At 42.0% G+C, this 20215-nt stretch overlaps 1 protein-coding gene across 1 annotated transcript in view; it reads left to right on the forward strand.

Moving 5' to 3' along the window:
- The first annotated feature begins 18998 nt into the window (after window positions 1-18998).
- Window positions 18999-20215, forward strand: part of CNTN1 (contactin 1) — a 245585-nt gene continuing 244368 nt past the window's right edge. The window contains exon 1 of the mRNA XM_082057174.1: window positions 18999-19064. The gene's annotated coding sequence lies outside the window, so the exon portion shown is untranslated. The remainder of the gene's footprint in view (window positions 19065-20215) is intronic.

Here is a 20215-nt window from a genome sequence, read left to right on the forward strand (position 1 = left end):
ACATGGGATTCAGTTCTATGTGCAGACACCTTTCCCAACCTGTTTTTGAGCCCATTTTGTCTCCCCTTTACTGACCTGCAGAGCTGTTCATGAATATTTGATGGATATTGACCTCCCTATACAACTTCAGAAGCAATCAGGGAGAATGTTTAAAACCACTCTATTTCCAGATATTTCTTTGCTTTCTCTTTGTGTGGAAACAAAGAAAACTAGAGCCTAAAATTATTCTCTTTTTTGGACTTAAAAATATTGTAATACTGTACAGTGGTGCAGATGGTAAGAGACATGGCCTGTTGCTGAGAGTATCGGTTCTTTTCCATAAAAGCTGTGAATCTGCTGTGACCCCATCATCCTGCCTAGGTTTTGCTGAGCTATCTGGACCCCAGAGAACCTGGAGTCTGGACTGTCTCCAAAATGCCCCTGTGCACACTCAGCTTGTCCTTGTAGGCAACCTGAAATCAGAGATGCAGTTTCTCCCCACCCTCCTACAACACAGAACTCACAGTGCATATTAACCCTTTGATTTCCCATCAATCTGCACCTACAGAGACTTTCCATGTTCCTGTTGGTATAAAGAATAGACGTGTAAGATCTTAAGAGGCACTGAAGTGCTCAGCAATGCACAGAAACAGTCATGTATGGCCCAGGCCACATCGAGAGTTGGGACAGGAAGGTAGTGAACAGCACCTGGATAAGGGATTTGTGGAGCTGGAAAATCAATCATGTCCTGAAAAAAGGGGCAGACACTTCAGAGAAATAAAAAATCTCTTTTTAATGTGGGACAGACCATTTGAAAAAAATCCCTCTTTTTAATGTAGCTATAATTGATTTGAATGGTTACCAGTTTTATATTACTAATCTCTGATATTTATTGGGAGCATTTCTCACAAATAAACAGTCATGCAAAGCCACACAGTTTCTCTAATTGCTCCTTTAATGAGCATGTGGTCACAGTTCATTTTGAATTTTAATCTTAATTGTGGCCATTATTTTTCCATCCTTGAATCAAGTGTAATTCTCCAAGCCCAGTACTTGCAGCAGGTGAGCCGAAGCATCACAGGCTGTTTGACTGCCAGCCAAACCTGCCTTAGCTGGCTGACTGTCCACATTGCATACTGACCAATGTGTCCAAAAGGTTCAGGGAAAATAAAGGTCAGGAGAGGGTGGTCGTGTCTGCTAGTGATGCAAACCTGCACCCTCACAGCGGCGCTGTGATTTCATCACTGTATCTGACTCTAAAATACACCAGCAAGCATTTGGAGTCATGGAGAATCTAGTGTGTTCTTGGGAGATAAGGGAACAGTTTTTATTATGAGGGAAGTGTCTGGATGTGCCCCATGATACGTGCATGGATAATCCATTTCTTATGGAATTGGTTGCTTGCTTTTTGAGACACTGAAATAATTACTGAATGCCAGATGTGACAAGAAATGTAATCATCCTGATTTTTATCCCATTTTTAATCTTGTGCTGGCTTTTTATTTAATATACACTTATGACTGATGTCAAACAATAAGAGTTTTATACTGTCGTGACAGAATGAGTACATATTGTGCCTCCAAATCTTATAACAGCAAATAGGGGTCTGATGAATAAATAAAATGTAATGTAAGCTCTGTATTAAAAAGCTTTCTCCTTTTAAGTCTCCCTGTCTGACCTATTATCTGTGAATATCTCATATATTCCTACTGCAAAGCAATGGTTAGAGTACGTTAATTAGTTTATATTATACCTGATTTAATTAATATTTTAAAGAGGTCCAAACCTCATTTGTGTTTTCTGGGCACATTAGAGGTTATCACTTGTATTTCCATCTCTAAAACTTCTTGAAGTTTTGAACTAATTTGACACAACCTCCCTACCAAAAAAAGCAGGAAAGCCTGTTGGAGGATGATTTCCTTAGCTGATAAAACCAACACTGACTTTCTCAGTTTTAAATTTGCACAGTTGCTAATCCCTAAGCCAACACAAGAGTTCAAGTAACCTTTCTGAAGGCAATTTATTACAACTCAAAGCGCCTTGAGTCCTTAATTTTATCATGAGACAGTTCATCAAATTCTTCCACTATGTGTGGTCCTAAATATAGAATATGTGCTCTGTTTCCTACTGGAGAGCTCTCAGATATGAGCATTGGGTATATTTCTAATCAACTGCCTGTCTTTGTTCTAAATGAATTGTTCCGTTATTAAGGTAATATGCAGTATATTAAGGTAATATAGCATACTAATCAGCTCATTACTATGGCTATAAATTGGTAATATTTGCAGGTACAAACAAAGCAATGCAAAAGTATGTGCCATCCTCTAAGAATGCTGCTAGAAGGATGGTCTATGGCAATTTTATCTGAAACAAACAAGCAAAGGGCTTAAACTACTTAACTGCAAATATTGTTAGCTAAATTTTTTATTTCTTAACCATATTTCTTAGAGTATTCTGGTTTATCCATGGTATCCAGGATGCTCATGGCATCCCTGTACTGACAAAGGATAAATACATATTAATGCATTTTGACCTAAATTGCAAGTAAGGCAGAAAATCTGTTTTAAAAGTACATTATTAATGTTGGAAAGACAAATGCTAAAAAGCTACAGAGCGGTAAAATCAAACTTTTCTGCTCAAGCTTAATTTGCCCTTTAAATGCATGGATTATACTAGTGTTCGGCAATATGGCCACAGATTTTCTCCTCCAAGACTCTGAGCAAGCATATATATGCTGAGTAGCATGCAGAGTGGCATCACAGAGCTACTTGGGGCACGGGCTGGCGCTATTTAATAGGGAATGCTGCTCACAGAGCCTCAACCAGTTGTGTCCACCTGGTGTTGTTTCACCTGCCCGAGGACTCTCAGTTTCTCCAGCAGCTTTAAGTGGTGGTTCTCCAGTGTCTTCCCTTGCCCTGTGTGGTCCAGTACCCCCTTGCTCAGCACACCAAACCTAGCACGTATCAAGTCGAGGTGCTTCCAGCACAATGCCAGGACCCCTAAGTGAGCAGAGGGTTTTCCTGAGATTGGGCAAAATAAGCTGTTTCAATGAAAGTTTGGCTTGCCACTGGGAAGTATGGGCCAACATATACTCTCTGTATGTTGCTCACGCAACTCATGCTTGTTTAGGAACAGCAAGAGTAAGAAGCATGTGAGGATGACACACGGGATCAGGAGCTCTGAGGTCAAAGCTGTACCAGTACATTAAACAGTTCCAGGGCACTGACACTCATGTGTCTGTGTGGGTGATGGCGCAGTTTTGATCCAGCCAACAAGGACTCTGACAAACAGTTCACTAGCACCATTCAAAAATTGGCACAGCCAGGGATCTTTCCCAGCAGGCAGAGGCAGTGAGGCCCTCCTGCTGTGAGGAGAAAGAGAATATAATGATGCTATAAGCAATGCCAGGCCAGCTGCTCTCTGTACCAGAGATCAGGCACATTTAATTTTATTTTTGCCTGAATGTACTCTGAGAGTCTCAGTCATGCTTACTGCACCCTGACTCATTATACTTTAACCTGTAAAACAGCAGCAGTCTTTACTCACTTGGGCAGACAGTTTGCCTGAGTTCGAGCCAAAATTACAGAAGTAACAGTATAAAAACTACCCCTCTGTCAAATGACAAGTCCTTGTTCAAAGAATAAAGTCCTAGGGTTTCCTAAAAAGAAACACCAGTGTCTTAAGAATTCACTGAAGACTATATTCCGGGTATTTGGGCATGAAAAATGTCAAGTCATATGCCTGAAGAAAAAAATAGTTTGGAAAAACTATATGCAAGTTGAACAAAATTTCCTAATGCAAAGTATAAGGCATTGATAAAAAAGTCACTCTATTCACAACATGTGTAAAAAGCTCCTTTGCATAAGGAGCAGCAATGCTGCAGAGATCAGATTTCCTTTTCTTAGTTCCAGCAGCAGAGCAGTAGAACGCTCAACAGCTTTAGCAATGTTTAACCTGTGGTGCAATCAGACCACCTCTTCTTTCCAGCAGATGGCTGGCTAGAAATTCCTATTTGGGATACATTAAAGCCTTAAACCATTTTCAGCTGTTTTATCTTCCTCTTGGTCAAGAAGGAAACATTGCATTCCTTCCCCAGTATTTCTCTTTAAGGTCAGCTCACCAAGTGTGGCCCCTGGAAAGCTGCAGGAATAGCAGGGTGCCACATAAGGTGTGCGCAGCTGGGGTTTAGCATCTGTGAGCTGAAAATCAGTACAGAGCACAAAAAAGAATGCTGCCAGACTGCTAGCTTGTTGGATTATTTTCTTTTTTTTTTTTTTTTCTTTAATTACCTAACAGTGCCTTTTTCTGGTCTTTTTTTTTTTTTTCTTTCTGTATATATGGCATTAAAATTCTCATTAGCTATGCAGTTATTACTGGCAATTCCATCTTTTTTGCTTTACTCATGTCAGGTTTCTACACAGAAGGAGACAGCTGCAGCATTTTGCAGAGATTACCAGGTCTGCTGGAAAGTGTCACTTAAAAGCATGATGGTGTCACCACTGACGTCTGAAACCTATCCTCACGCATTTAAAAGTGCTTGGACTTCACTGGACAGCTGATTTTCAGATTCTGCTTGAAAGCAGAAACTGGACGGAAAAATAACACGTGATCTCACTCATCACCATTGGCCCTGATCTATGGCTGCTTTAGGGCCAGTCACAGGCTGTGTTGGAGTTCTCCACCACTGGTGCTGCAGCCAAAGGCCAGACCAGGAGCAGCCCAGCCATAACCAGGAGCTTCAGCATCTGCTTCTGAGGCAATCCTCACTCATCAACACATGGACAACGTGCATGTTGCTCTAAGCTAAGCAAGGCACTGGGCAGATAAGCTGTGGCTTTTGCACTCCCTGCTGATTTGCACACAGTCTGTTCTCTGATCTTTGATTTGTTTGGTTTGTATTTCTACGGCATTATGGAATACCACACAGGTATTTGGGTTCTCTAGCTGGGAACACCTGCTTCTTTTTAAGACGACAATTTAAATTGTAGTAAGGAGATGCATTGTCATTCACAGTGTTAACTCCAGAGAGCAATTGTGTGGCATTCTGGAATCTGCTTATTTACCCACCTGTGCATTTGGCTTTTTGTGTCTATATTGTTTATTTATAATGCAATTTCAGTGACTGCAGCCTGGAGCATCCCAGTTATCTGGAGGTCACTGGAAAATAAGTAAATATGCACATAAAATATTGATGAATCATTTTTTCCTATGGTATTTAAAATGCTAAGCAGGAAATTAAGAACTTGATCCAGCAAATTTCAACATGTAAGTAGTTTAATTGACCTCATCAGTGATGGCAGCTTTGTGTGTGAGGGTCTTTTCAATCTTTCTGCATGACGACGACATGGAAGTGATTTAGAAATCAACAGATTTCTCTAGGAATGTCTGAATGTCAGTGCCTAGCGGTTTACTTTAGTGAAATGTAAGTTTCATTTGTGATGCATTTCAGCAAAGCCACATTCAGTGTATTACTGTTTAAAATAAGCTGTTGATGTTTAGCGAATGCAGGCATGTAATAATCAAGTCACAATGCAATAGCAGTGTGTGCCAGATTTACAAACACTCCACAGTGCAAGAAAAGTCTAATATTTTTTACAAGGCACAGTAGTTTTACTTTGTTTCCCACTTGAGCAACATTATGGGGTTTTACCTTGGAAAATCCATGCAAATTTGTTTGGGATTCAAAATTTCATGCTCAAGAACAGTAAAGTTTTGTAGCTGTTACAAAAGGAGTGGAATTAACTAATAACTCTTTCTCCACACAATCTTCTTCCATCTCAATGCAAGTGCCAAGGAGCTATCTAAAAATATTTGCAATGAAGCTCTGGGGACTGCTGCATAACCTCAATTTTTCGGAGAAAGGTTTTTCAGCCTGATTTTTCAGGGCTCCAATGTATCTGAGTAACATACATTGAATTCTCAGAAATCTTCTTGCAATCCCTAGTTACTTCATCAGGACACTTATTCTGTTTTATATGCAAACTATTTCCTGCAAAACCTGATGGATTTTTCTAGAAAGCTTAAAGAAGTACAGTCCGATGCTGTGTATGTTTTCAGGGGTGTGTGGGGCAAATAAATGTCTGGAGGATGGTCTTTGTCCATTTTGATTGTCTTCTGTATTCTGGATCCTCAAGCAATCAACCAACCATTAATCCTGTATGCACTTGGGAAAGTGACAGAGAGCGACTTCAGCACTGTGGAAAGCAATGTTCAGAAGGCAACTTGGCAATTAAATGCTTCTGCTAAACTGGGTACATACACTGTGGCCATTGCATGGGATCTGACTGTCACAGGCAATTCCAGAACATATAAGAAATATAAAGAAATATAATGGGGGCAAATGCTGAAGAGGGAGGAGGTGAGAAGAGGGAAGATGGGCGAAGTAGAAGAGCAAGTGATTACAGAGCCAGTCAGGATGCCTGGTACTTCAAGGGAGACACTGGTAAAAACCTGTGTATTTGATAAGATTTCGATTTTATTTTATTTAACACAGTTGTTGAGTCCAGAGGAAAAGAAAACTATCTGATCTTGTAGAGGAATGCAAGGTTAAAACCCAAAGGCTGGTGGTAAAGAGTGCATTCTGCTGTTTTCTCAATTGTAAAATACTGTTTTACTGAAAACACTGAAATAGGAAAGACAGCCATTTTCCAGCAAAAATCTAAGGGCTAAAAGAGAGGTGAAGTGCTCATCCCTTTTAAAAGATTTTTTAAATTATCAAAAATATAATAATCTGGCAATAAACATATAACTCCAGACATAGCATGACCCTGACCTGGAGGGCTCAAAAGAAGAAATTCTATTATTTTCAATATCAGTAGTCATTCTAATTAAAAATAAACACCAGTGCAGTCATGTACACAGTAGTTTCAATCAATAAATTCTTTGGCTGAAAGATATTTGCCCTATTTTACATATTAATTCTCTGGTTTTAACATAATTTGCATGACCCCTTTCTTATGGGGTCAGTCATTTCAACTTTATTTATAATCTCTACCTCCTGGCTTTATCTGCTGTTAACAGCTGCAGGAGTAAATTGAGAGGTGGAGTGAGGTCTTCTCCCTATTACCTTTTATTTCAAACAGCTGCCAGTCAGCACAGTTGTATATCTAATATTGTTATGTGGATACTGTTGGATTCTGAAATCAACATACCAGATAGAATTTATCTTAGAAATGAGGATATTTGCCATGCAGATTCCCCCATCTGAGCTATTCATCTAGTCTGCATCTAGTCAATGGAGAAAAATAAGCACTTCTGTTCATCTCACCCTAATAAGACATCTAAAATAAGCCAAATGAATTGCATCCTAAAATTGCCTAGTTTTTTCTGTTCACCATGAACAGAACTAAGCATGAGTGGTGCATTTATAGATGTTTATACTGGAGTCATAGAAAGGTAGGTGAGGTGAATCTGGCCACTGCCTTGTCATTTTCAGCATTTCTCTCTGTTTCATAATTGACAGGTTATGCTATGGCTGAGCAGGTCCCAGGCAGGGTAATAAATGAAGTAACCACTGCCTGTGTTGCAATATCTTCTTATGAAGAGCAGCAGATGTTCCCATCATAATTCATTTAATGCAGACTGATATGGGCAAAACAATATTTACAGCTTCAGAATACACTACTGCTATGGTCTGGATAACCTAAAAAAAAGGTACTGAAGATATTCAGGACTCAGATTTGCTATTGCTTGAAGCTTTTGCTACAGGAAACAGTCTAGTTGAGATTTAGACATCAATAAGACAATCAATGACAGGGCTGAAGGAGCTTTAAAGAGATCACCCAGTACAGCCCAATTCCTGAGGCAAGATCATTCAGTGAGATTATTCTTGCTTTTACAAAGCTCCTAAATTGGACACTTCAAACCACTAATATCTAAACTGAAGCTTCCTTGCTGTCATCTACAGCCATTACTTGTTGTCTTCTCTACTACAGGCTTGAACAACAGGTGAACCCCCTTCTCTTCCACCTTTTACTTAATAGACTGTTGTCATGTCACCAACTAATCCCCCGTTCTCTAGGCTAAACAGTCTCATTTTGTCTCATTTTTCCATTTAGCACAGTGACTCTTCTGAGCGTATTTCAGTTCTGTCCAACTGCTCCACATTCATTTGCTGCCACGTCCAAAACCAGACACAGGACTGTAATAAGGCCTTACCAGACCTAAATAAGGTGAAAGGACTGGCTCATATGTTCTGCCACTTCATGCTGCTGTTTTTAAGTCCCAGTTTTATGTTTTATTTTCTTGCAGCAATATGACACTATTTGCCTAAGCTTGGCAATCTTCTCGGATAACCCACAGATCCTTTCCTGCAGTGCACTACTTTTTTCAGATTGAATCTCCGCCTGTCAGGACTCCACTTTGAACTAAAAGCTGTCCTCTGGCAAGTGAGCTCCCTACCAACTAGATGACATTTGAATTTAGTACGCCATATAGTCTCTTTTATCACTCCTCTCAAAAATGCAAATATTAAACAATACCATGCCAGGACAAGACCTTTAACAAACATCTCTCAGCACACCTCTCCATTTTGACTCTTGAGTCAGTGCTAATTACCCTGAACAGGCTTTCCCAACTGGTTTTGTAGCCAGGCAATAGCATTTTTGTCTAAACCATCTTCCACAATTTGCTTAGAGTCCGTTATGAGAAACCTTAAAAAATTCCTAGTATTTGACATCTACTGCCTTTCATCGGTCCACAAGATGGGTTAGGCTGTTGTATAAGGAGATTAGACTGGTCTGATACAATTTGGTCTTGACGTATCTCCTGAGAAGCAGACAAGTAGGTTAACACAAGGACTTAAGTGCCTCCTAACTGTCATTTCAGATAAGACCCATATTGTCCAAACTCATAACTTCCAATAATCTAAATTCCCCAGCTTTTATGTTTCTTCTAGGAAGTGTGTGTTTTCTGAAATGCAGTCTGCAACCCAGTAACATTTAGCTTTTAAATCCCAGCAGGATTAAGAGTCTCTAACTGAAGTTATGTGGAAAATAAATGAAGATTTAATGGGAGAGATATGATGAAGAATAAATTATGTCATTCATCCAGGACAAAGACCTTCAAATTCTGGTTGTTGTTCAGAACAGTTTCTCTATTTTCCATTAGAATGCCACTGGTTAATAAAAACAGATGGATATTAGGCTGAACTTAAATTTCTCTTTCTAAACTACCCTTTTAACAGAGGAACTGTGTGTACTGCAGTGTAATGATGCAGCTTGTTGTGATTAGTCACTACAATGTTAGAAACTACAGAGGCATTAATTGTAAACTGTAATTGCTGGGGTTTTTTTCCCCCCTGAGGTATAACATCTGTGAAACACAAAAAGCACCAAACCACCAAGAAACAAATATCAACCTCACTGGAGCTGTAATTTCTGAATTCACTTATTCTTATAGTCTTGTTAACATTAAATGAAATGTTATATAGATAATACTGCATTTCTCTTAGAATTTTTATTTTGGTTGTGCTTATTGGCTTTCATCTGTCCAAGTTAAGTGTTAATCTAGAAGAAAAGCATGCAAGTACCAATGTGTAAGAACAAAATCAGGTAGTGCTGGAGCAAATCTCAGACACTAATTCAGCGTGGTTTATGTATCGATCAGACTGGACAGCCTAAAACTAGACTGTTTCCCTGTGGTTTACTCCATGAAAAATCTCAGTTTTGAATTAGTACTGCACTAATCCAGTAGCACTGGAGACAGGTTTTTCTTGTGGATAAGTTTAATAGGTTATCCTAGGAGCAGTTTACGTTGAATTTGGGATTTCTATAGGTACACTCCTTTCAAGCAGACCATAGGTCTTTAACAGAATGCAGCTTTTCCTTAAATCAAACGAAATATTTCTACTCTGCCCTACTTTCACTAAATGCATAAGCATTTAGCTCTGACACGTCAGTACTTCAAATTCAGCCAAGAGGTTCAGAGCTCTTCAAATGATCATGAGGACAGTGGGAGGGAAACATGTACAGTGTAAGTAGAAAAGCATAACTTTTATAAAAAAGGATTAAAAAGTTGAGTGGTAGATAAATAAGGCTGTCATTCCTAGAGCCCCTGGAAAGATTAATCTTAAGGAAAGAAATTCTATCAGTCAAAAATGATAAATACTGATTTTACTCTGAATCCTAAAGAGTGGAGGTAAGAAATCACCATGCTGAAACTCGATGTGCCTATAATCCATATTGCTTAACTTTATGAGAACTCATGTTAGTGATTTATTCAGAAGATGAGACCCAGATAGTTTTTACATTAAGCAAATACGATGTTAGCAGAAACTAAAGACTTCTAGAAGGAACAAGAGACTGTAAGAGATCACGTGGATCCTTTTGAGTGGCAGAGAACTAGACTGTTCATGTGCACTTTGAAATGGTCCATACAGCACCCTATCATGCCACCATATGCAACAAGCCACAAAACACTTAGTAATATATACATTTAGTGAATGATTAAAAGATTCAAGCATCATGCACTCTGCAAAAGGGGAAGATCAAGAACATGATTAATGCCTAAGCACTTGAAATAGTGTGTGTGGCTGTGTGCATAAATGTGCATTTTTCTGCTTGCTTCTGAAATTAATTGTGCAGTTTTTGTAGGTTAGAGTTGCTTGTCATGACATATTCCACTCAGAAAATAGGGTGTATTTCAGAGAAAGATTAAGTAATGCAATCTGTAGAAATATTACAGTATCTGTAATGAATGCATTATAATACCTAAAAAGAAATTAAAATCCTCAGTTCTGCAAACACTTATGGATGTATTTAACCTATATAAATTTTTTATTCCTTTTGAAAAATAAGGAATGTCTTTGATGTTTCATTATATTATACATACACATGTGTACACATGCATATACTTATTTTAAAATGACGCTGTGTTAAGAAAAAGTTCATATCTATATTGAACATACCGTATGAGCCACATCTTGAAATTAGGTGGAAAAGTCTCATGTCCTGAATATGTAGAGACTGCAAAATTGTATTCATTATATTTTAAAAGCTGGAACTTTCTGCATAAAATACATACAGGATAATATACTGATCACAGAATCACAGAATGCATGAAGTTGGAAAGGATTTCTGGAAATCATCTAGTCCAACTGTCATGTTCAAACAGGGTCAGCTACAGAAGGTTGCTGAGGGACATGTCCTGGCGGTTTTTAAGTATCTCCAATGATGGAGCCTCCACAACCTCTCTGGACAACCTGCCCCAGTGTTTGACCACTCCCACAGTAAAAAAGGTTTTCTAATGCTTAAATGGAATTAACCTGTAATTTAATGTGTGCCCATTGTTTCTCATCCTGTCCTCAGGCACCACTGAGAAGAGTCTGGCTCGGTTTTCCTTACTCAGCCCCCATCAGGTGTTTAAACATATTTATAAGACTCCCCTGAGCCTTCTCTTCTCCAGCCTAAAACAGTCCAGCCCTTAGAGCTGGAGTGAGCCCTCTCTTAGGTCAGATGCTTCAGTCGCTTAATCATCTTCGTTGTCCTTCACTAGACTTGCTCCAGTATGTCCATGTCTCTCTTACACTGGAGAGCCCTGCACTGGGCCCAGCACTCCAGATGTGTCTCACTAATGCTGAGAAGCATCTCCCTCACCCTGCTGGCAACGCTCCTCCTAACACAGCCCCAGGTGTTGTTGGCCCTCTTTGCTGCAGGGCGCACCGCTGGCTGCTGACAGATGTGTTGGGTTTCCTGGTGAAAATCCTGAAACTCCATCTTCTACCGCTGGAAATGGGAAAATATTTTAACAGGGTTCCTAACATTAAAACATTTCAAATCTGCAAATTTGGAACACATTATGCAGAACACACCACAATAATTATGATTGTAGTTTTGCAAATAACTTCATGAATGTTGATTAAACTTTCACATAATCAAAAGTTTAAGAATGTATTTTTCAGAATCTTTCTCATTGGTAATCTCTTCTAATCCACAGCTAACATTAATTAAAATAAATTCAGCCAAATTATGCATAAAATGTATTAAAAATATTAAAGAAGGTAGAGGAAACTGTAAAATATATGAGTCTTTTAAAGCATGCACTTTGTCACATGTCAATTTCTTTACTTCTGTATCCTTTTAGAGGGAAAACACCTTGCTTGAAAAAGCATGAAGGAAAAAGTATAATGTTTTGAAGTGGAAGTTCCTGGTCTTTGTAGTTTAAAGATTAGTCTTTTATTAGATGATCTCATATATTGAGCTACCAATTGGTGTCAGTCCCATGAGAATTCTTCAAATTAAGTGTAGCTGTACATTTCTAAGAAGATTAATGACTTTTTTTTAGCTTTAAAAGGAAAGACTCTATGGGATGAAAATTAGGACATAGTCCTTTTCACTGTTTTGTTCCTGCTGAAATTAATTTTAAATTCATTTGTACACAGAGGCATGCACACACTTATGTATGTACTTCTGTATCTACCCATATACACAGGCAGCCAAGGTGAGGTGAACACACAGATTCCAGCTACAGAGGTTTCAGGCTTTTAGCCTTGTCATTAGCACTAGTAGGTATGTGATAAATTCCCATATCCCTTATGTAGCTGTAGGACTCAAGCATGCTTTGGAGAATGTACATCACTCACATAAAGGCTTGCCAAGACATTCACACAATGTACAAACTAATCAGGACAGAAGGAAACAAAAACTGTACTAGATGTAGTACAATTGACGAATCTGATAAAGCTGGGGTTAGGTCACCTGAGAGAGATTGTTAAGAAAACAAAAGATACAGAGAGAATGTGACGCCTAAGATGGGTTGTTCTGGTCATGAAATAGGAGTTAAAACCAATTGATGATGGTAGTCTTCGGGAATGTATTTTGATGCTGTTCCAAATTCCTTAGCACCAGTACATCATTTTGATACACCTCATCCCCTGTATTGATGATCACCAGGCAAATGTGTTATGGTTGTGTTAGCAAGCAGTAAACTTATCCTCCCCTTCACCATCAAGCTGATATTGTGGTTGCTTTATATATGTTTGAATGGTGAGATCTTCTCAGAGTGGCTTTGCAAGCACTGCAATACTCCAGCCTTGACATGGACATGTCAATATTCCCAGCCGAAGACAACAGCAGTAACAAGGAAACCACCCATTACTGGCCTTGATGGCAACTAACAGCACAGATGGCAGTAGCCATACAATTTTTAGAACTAATTTCTTTCTCTCATTTCTTCCCAAGTCAGACAGGTGCTGTATCAGGTTCTGTACCTTGTCCTGTCAGGCTGATTTCAGATAAGATTTAATAAACAACGAAGGTTAAATCCCAAGCTGCTAATATGTGATGACTAGTGCAGGTTAGTGGGCATAAAAATAAGTGTTGCTAGAAGTCCAGGGTGTCTGTGACACCTTAGTGGAAAGTATCTAATAGCTCATGCTAAGTACCTAATAACTAATGCGACTGAGAGTCTCCCATCAGAAACGCTACTTCTAAAAGAACTTATTAAAACATCATAAAGAATAGTTGAATAATCTTCAGAAATCTGGAGCATATTATAGCCTCTACAGATACGCTGAACCCTATCATACAGCAATTCTTCTCCTTCGAATTAATGTTTTTTCTATGTAATTAATATTTTATTTTTAAAAAGCAAATTAAAAGTAGCACACAAATATGCATTATATAATTCCCTCCAAAAATGATGCTGAAAAAACAGCAAAATCCAAAGTAAAGATTATGTGTGCATTATTACTGAGGTTTGAATGAAGGAATTTTCTTTGAAAGTCGTGTCTTTTCTTGGAAGAGCTTTAAACTGCATGATTTCAAATAGCAGAAGGTACTTAAAACAAGTTAGTAATATAGGAATATTAAGCTTCATAACTTTCACATACTATGTGTTACTGTGCAACCACTTCAGTTTTTGGTGGGTTTTTTTGGTTGTGGTGTTTTTTTTTGTTGTTGTGTTTGTTTTTTGTTTGTTTTTCCAAAGACAGAAGATACATGTTCTTTATTTTCCACTCACCCAGCTTGAAGTTCCAGCCTACAGCCTGATTTTGGGGAACCTTCTCTGTCTTTGCACTTCCCTGTAAAGAATACGGAATTGCAATTCACTTATGAATTTTCACAAGTCACTTCGTACCTCAGTTGCATATACTGAAATGAAGAGACTATAATCTTTCCTTACCCATATTTTTGAAGAAAAGTTTCAAAGCCAGGGAACCCTAGAGAACCCTTGGGAGCTGTATTCATTAGCACGACAAAAAAATATTAGTTTTTATTTACCACTCTTTAGCTGTAAATTACACCTGAATCAATTGATTTGTAAAAATATAAAGAAATATTGCACACGTGCCGGATCATATGTATTTTCCTTGTGTACTAAACAATATTGTATATGTTCATCTTATGTGCTCAATGAGTTGCAGGTTGACTTGCAGTAATTACCAGTATCTTTTTTTGCAGTGTTTATGCAGATTTTCCTATATACTTAAGGAAAATTGAAATAGCTTCCCCAGGTGTAGAAATATCAGTAAACCAAGGAATTAATTAAACTTCAGTGTAACTTAGAGTAACCAAAAGCAGAAAGCTACAAGCTCTGGACTGCTGTCTACAGCTCAGTACCAGTCAGTGATCAACAGAGTGTAAACATACTCTTCTGTCTTTCTCTTAGTTTTTCCCCTGTCCAGTTCTTTGTCAGATATGAATATTTTTGTTTGTACAGAAAAATCTATCTGAGCCCCAAGCTACCTTTTTTCGCCAGATCTCAAGTTCCTGCTCCATCCTGTGTATGGGACAATATTCCCATTAAAAGACACAGTTAGAAAAGTCGTTTCTCACTAAAATTGCCTAATTTTGTCCTTTTGCACCCTTAAAAATGTCTGAATGCTTTTCCAGAAACACTGAAAACAGACTTGCAAGATCACAGAATCACAGAATGTTAGGGATTGGAAGGTGCTGGCTCATGGTCATCCTGCTGTCCACCAGGACCCCCAGGTCCCTTTCCCCTATGCTACTCCCTAACAGATCGTTCCCCAACTTATACTGGTAACTGGGGCTGTTCCTGCCCAGATGCAAGACTCTACACTTGCCCTTGTTATATTTCATTAATTTTTTCCCTGCCCAACTCTCCAGCCTGTCCAGGTCTCTCTGGATGGCAGCACAGCCTTCTGGTGTGTCAGCCACTCTTCCCAGTTTGGTGTCATCAGTAAACTTGCTGACAGTGCACTCTATTCCCTCATCCCAGTCACTGATGAATATATTGAATAGAACTGGTCCCAGTATTGACCCTTGAGGCACTCCACTAGATACAGGCCTCCAACTAGACTCTGCCCCGTTGACCACAACAGATAAAGATACAGAGGCTCATTTCAACCTTAAGTCTTGCCATGCACTACACTTTAAGCTTTACAATTAAAATTACCTTTCTGACATGTTTCATTCACTTTGGAGATGTTAGAATTCAACAAGAGTAGTGTTCAGCTTGGTGTTGTCTGACTCTAAAGATCTTACATTCATTTGAAATTTTTTAATATCATGAGAAATATTTTGCATCATTTGGGTGCAATGAAAAGGAATTCTCATGTGTCAGCTCTATGGATGATGGGCTTGGATACAGTCAGAGTTCAAATTATCTCTGCAGATGTACCTCTGGAATTCAAATAACCATGGATTTTTAAATGGATTGTTAGCACTGTTAGCTTTCTTATGGCAATATAAGCTGCAGCAAGATTTTTCATAGAAAGAGTAGTCTTAAGCTATTTTAATGCATTACCTCAACCAGGTAAAACTCCACAGCAGCAGACTTGAAAGGCAAATTTACTGGGTTTTTGTTTGTTTGTTTGTTTTAAACTTGCAATTGTAGCATGATTTTCATTCTTTGCTTTCAGCAGTATTCCAAAGCAGCACTGGAGTATGGAGTAACATATGGTCATTTCTGTATGTTTACAAGAAAAGACATTTTTCAAATAAACAGCCATTAGCGAAACAATAGGGGCTTCTAATCTTATTAATCCTCTAAAAGATCACTGAGACTGGGTAGGGGTACACAAAGCTCATGCTGGCCTGTGTCTCCATTTTATTCTAATAACAGAAAGCTGTTGTCCCTGCTCCATATTCCCCTGCCCGCCCCCCCTTTCTCCCGTGGTGGATGCTGTGAGTGTTTGTTGTAGGAAATATGAAGTGAGGTCAGTGGTTGCTGTTCCGCCATGAGTGCTGCGAGCTGCAGCTCTGCCTCCTTCATCCTTATGGTTGGATCCTAAATGACTTGTGTCTCTTTCCAGGGAACAAATTCCTCACAGGAATCAGGTCGCCAGGGATGTAGGTATGTGTATGAGCTACAGATATAAACTGATGGTAAGAAGAGAGTGTTATGGAATAACAGGCAGCTCATGATTACAAATGCACAGGGGGCTGAATGCACAATGTTTCTGCTTTTTGCATGTTTTCTGTTCCTGTTTCGCTTTGCCGACTCCCTGGCTCCAGCGAAGGATGTTTGCATCAAGCAAAAGGAGAGATGTTCCGTGCTGTGCAGAGACACCCACTGGTATACTGAAGCACAAAATTCCCCTGCCTCAAAACGTGCATGACAGCCATCTTAACTTCTGGCAATGAAATCTGAAACTGGAATTACTGAATCTGATGGAATAACGTCCTTTGGAGAGTATCCTAAACATTAAATACACTGCAGCACTGTATAGCTGCCTGTGCTGTAGATCTGAGGGGACGCGCTGAGCAGCCCAGCACTCCCTTCAGTAAATCATCCTAAAGCTGACTTCTGTGCTTTAGTGCTGCAAGCTGCAAAATGCAGCCTGAGGCAGTTTTGGAACCAAGCACCATTCAGTGCAGTCCTAAGAGAGCTCTAAACCCCGCCAAGGTCTGGAATGGTTTTATGGTCCTCGCTGTAAGGAAGCAGTTGCCTAAAAACCGCAGTTCAGACTAAGTCTGTGCCAGAGTTTCAAAGCTCACTAATATTTTAAATACCTTCTGTTCCGTTACTATCTACTGTTTGGCAACATGTATGATTTAACCTCTTTACACTAATATGCTCTGCTATTCAGTCTTTATCTCCCATTTGTTTTGCACCTTTGGTATCACTCAGTTTCCGTCCTGATATGCAGTCTCCACCCCTGTTGCTTTGAGAGCACACCCACAGTGACAGCTCTTCTCTTCTGTGCGCTTGTGTACAGATACAATGCTCAGTATTGGATTAAGATACAGGAATTAAAAACCCAAGCCTAAATCTCCAACTCTGGATTGATTAAATGAGAATCTGTTAGGGCTTTTTTTATGAACTTTTTTTTTTTATCCTTGAACAACAAGCTTCTGACCCATATGGTTGTGGTCGTGTGATGTCACTGTAATTGACACAACAGTATCTGCTGCAGGCTGTAAAGTTGTAAGGTCAGTGGTATCTTGCATTTTAGAGGAGCAAGTTCACATCCTTTCAGACATGCAAGAAGTACGTGAGATGATGGCCACAAGTGAAGCAGTCTTATTTCCTCCTGCCCCTCCTTACCTCAAGTTGCTGAAAAAAAGTACTTCAGATGCCTCTCTACTGTAGAGACTCCATTTCTTGTAAGGGGAAATGCATGCACTTTGGTGTTACTCCCAAGAGGAAGGATTTAGTTATGAAGCAACAAGGAGCCTCAGGCTGTCAGGCTGAGGGCTTTGGACTAGCTGAAGTTTTCTGCTCTTTGGTATTCACTGGCACGCATGGGGCATACCCTAATCAAGTGTTATTCATGCTCTACCAGCTAGTGACTGTGTGTTATCTGTCACCCTCTCTAAATCTGAAGTGTCAGAGTTTCAGCCCTGCTTCCCCCAAGAGTTGTGTTTCATATACAGTGGGAACTCATGTCTCGTTGTTTTGCAGGTTCCATGTTCCATCCCTCACGAGTCCTTCTGGCAGCAGCCATCAGAAATTTGGCAGCTTGTGACTCCTCTGTGGATCATTTCTCCACTTCGGTCCTGTTTGCTCTCCTTCAAGCATGCACACAGCAAGCCCCATACTTATGTTGGGATAGGGCACCTTCCTGCCTGTGCATTCACACTGTCCTTTTGTCTATTTTATTTACCTCTGGGAGTTTTGATTTATGTAGGAATTTAAAAAGTGGAAAATAGTGCAGGACTTGGGCTGAAGAGAGAGGCAGAGGCTTCAAAAATGAATATCTAGCCTTTGTGGTAATGAAGAATTAAGAAATATGAACCTGCATAGAAGATGCGAAGTCCAGAAAAGAAATAGAAGGTTAAGAAAAATCCTGTCGTTTCAAAGTTATTCTTCTAATTTGGCCGGAGGGTATGAATTTAAATTTGGAACCTGGCGTTACAGGGCACATTTCTCCATCAACCCCTGCACCGCGCCTCTTGCGCAGCTGCACCCTCGAGGTCCGTCTGCTCTGCCGCCTCTTTTTCTGCTGCCAGGAGTTGTAGCTGAGGGACACGGCCCTGGGACGGGCAGCACCTTCACTCGGGCTTCACCTCCCTTTGGGCATGTGCAACATGCACACCTGTGCCCGCCAGAGTGAGTGAGTGAGTGTGAGCGCGGCTGGCGCCGGACCCCGCGGGGCGCTGTTCCACCTGCGGGCGTGTGTCACGGCGAGTGGGACGGACGAGGATGGGGAGTTGCTGAAAAGCCCTCGCGTCCTTGTCACTGCTCACTCTCGGCGCTCCTGGTTTGACGGGGCGACCCTCCCGCTGCCTCTCATCCCGCTCCCCGCGGCCGTGCACCCACCGCAGCCGGGGCTGGTGCACCCCTTCGCTCCTCACCGCGCCGGGCTCAACTCCTCTGCCCAGCTCCCCCCGCTCTGCTGTCACCACCTCCCTCCCTCCCTCCCTCCCCTCCCACTCCCCAGGGCTCTCCCCGCTGTTCCGCAGCGCCCTGCCCTCACCTAGTCCCTCACCTCTCCCCTCAGCCGCTCCCGCCGCTCCCCGCCCTCCCTCACCTCTCCCCTCACCGCCGCGCTCGCGCGCGCGCACGAGTGACATCACCCCTGTCCAATCAGCCGCCGCCGCTCCCCGCTCGGCCGCGGCGGCCCCGCGCGCGGGCGGCTGTCAGGCGGGCGGCGGGCCGCGCCGTGCCCGTGCCAGGTGCGCGCCGCCGAGGCGGGACGCCGCGGGGTGACAGCCCGGCTGCGCGGCAGCGCTGCACAGGTAGGGCTCGGCACAGCACGGCATGGCTCGGCTCGGCTCGCTGCGGGGCGGCTGCGTGTCCCCTGCCCGCTTTGCGCAGCGGGGTCCCGCTGCAGAGACGCGAGTGCGAGCCGCTGCCTCGGGTGCGGAGAGAGGGCAGTCCCCGGCAGCGGGTGGTTCCGGGGAGAGGGACGCCGCCGCGGGTGGGTTTGCGTGGGCGGGGGCCGTGTCGCGGCGGGGAGTCAACTTTCCCGGCCGGCGGAGCCGGGGGAGCGGGGGCAGGTGCGGAGCGGCGGGCGGCCGCGGCCCCTCGCCCCGCGGCTGGGCGGCGGCAGAGCCCCAGGTTCCCCCGCGGACGGTACCGGAGCCCGGGCCGCGGGGCCCGTGGCGGTGAGGCGGCCGGGGGTGGTGTGTTACACGGCGAGGAAAGGGAGGGTGGGGGAGCCGCCCCCTGCCAGGGCGGCTGGGGACGGGATTACAGGGACCCCCGGGCTGCCGAAAGTGGGACGCCTTCGCCGGGTAATCCCCTGGCGAGCGCTGTGCCATCGCGGGCCGGGCGGGGGGGACGCGGCTGCCGCCCTGCCCGGGGGTGGGGGCTGCAGCCGAAACCTCAGTCTCTGTTCCGTCTCTGGTTCTTCCTGGCACAGCTTGGGTTTGGGCAGCTTGTGGACAAATGCATCCGTAGTGTGCTCTTATAGCGCATCATTTCAGCACTGCCATTGCTGCGCGGGTTGTCTGGCAGAGCAGCCTGCACGCCCACGGGCAGCCGCCTCGTCTCGTTTACTTGTGTGCGGTTTGGGTGTATTTAATGGTGATCAGCGAAAAAGGGATTTTTTTCTTCCATTGCACATTCTTGCAGTAAAAAGAATAGTGTTTCACTTTGTTTTCCCCTTGTAAAATGCTAATTACGCTGCTTTTCTGTGCCACTTTTCCTAAAACGGCAGTAATTCAGACTGACTGTAGTAACACCTGCTGGTGAGAACAGAAATACCACTTGCGGACGTTGCCATTGCTGAGCTCTGCCAAAAGTCACCTGAAGGGGCTGAGCTGCACACAGAGCGAGGGGCTCTCTAGGAATTCCGTCTGCTTTATGAAGCGCTATTTAATGCCGCTTATAAAACCTAGCGGAGATTATCTATGCAGTTAATCAACTATGCTCCATTTAGTAATGA

Source organism: Streptopelia decaocto, assembly GCF_964273445.1.
Source record: "Streptopelia decaocto genome assembly, chromosome: 1".
Lineage (NCBI taxonomy): Eukaryota > Metazoa > Chordata > Aves > Columbiformes > Columbidae > Streptopelia > Streptopelia decaocto.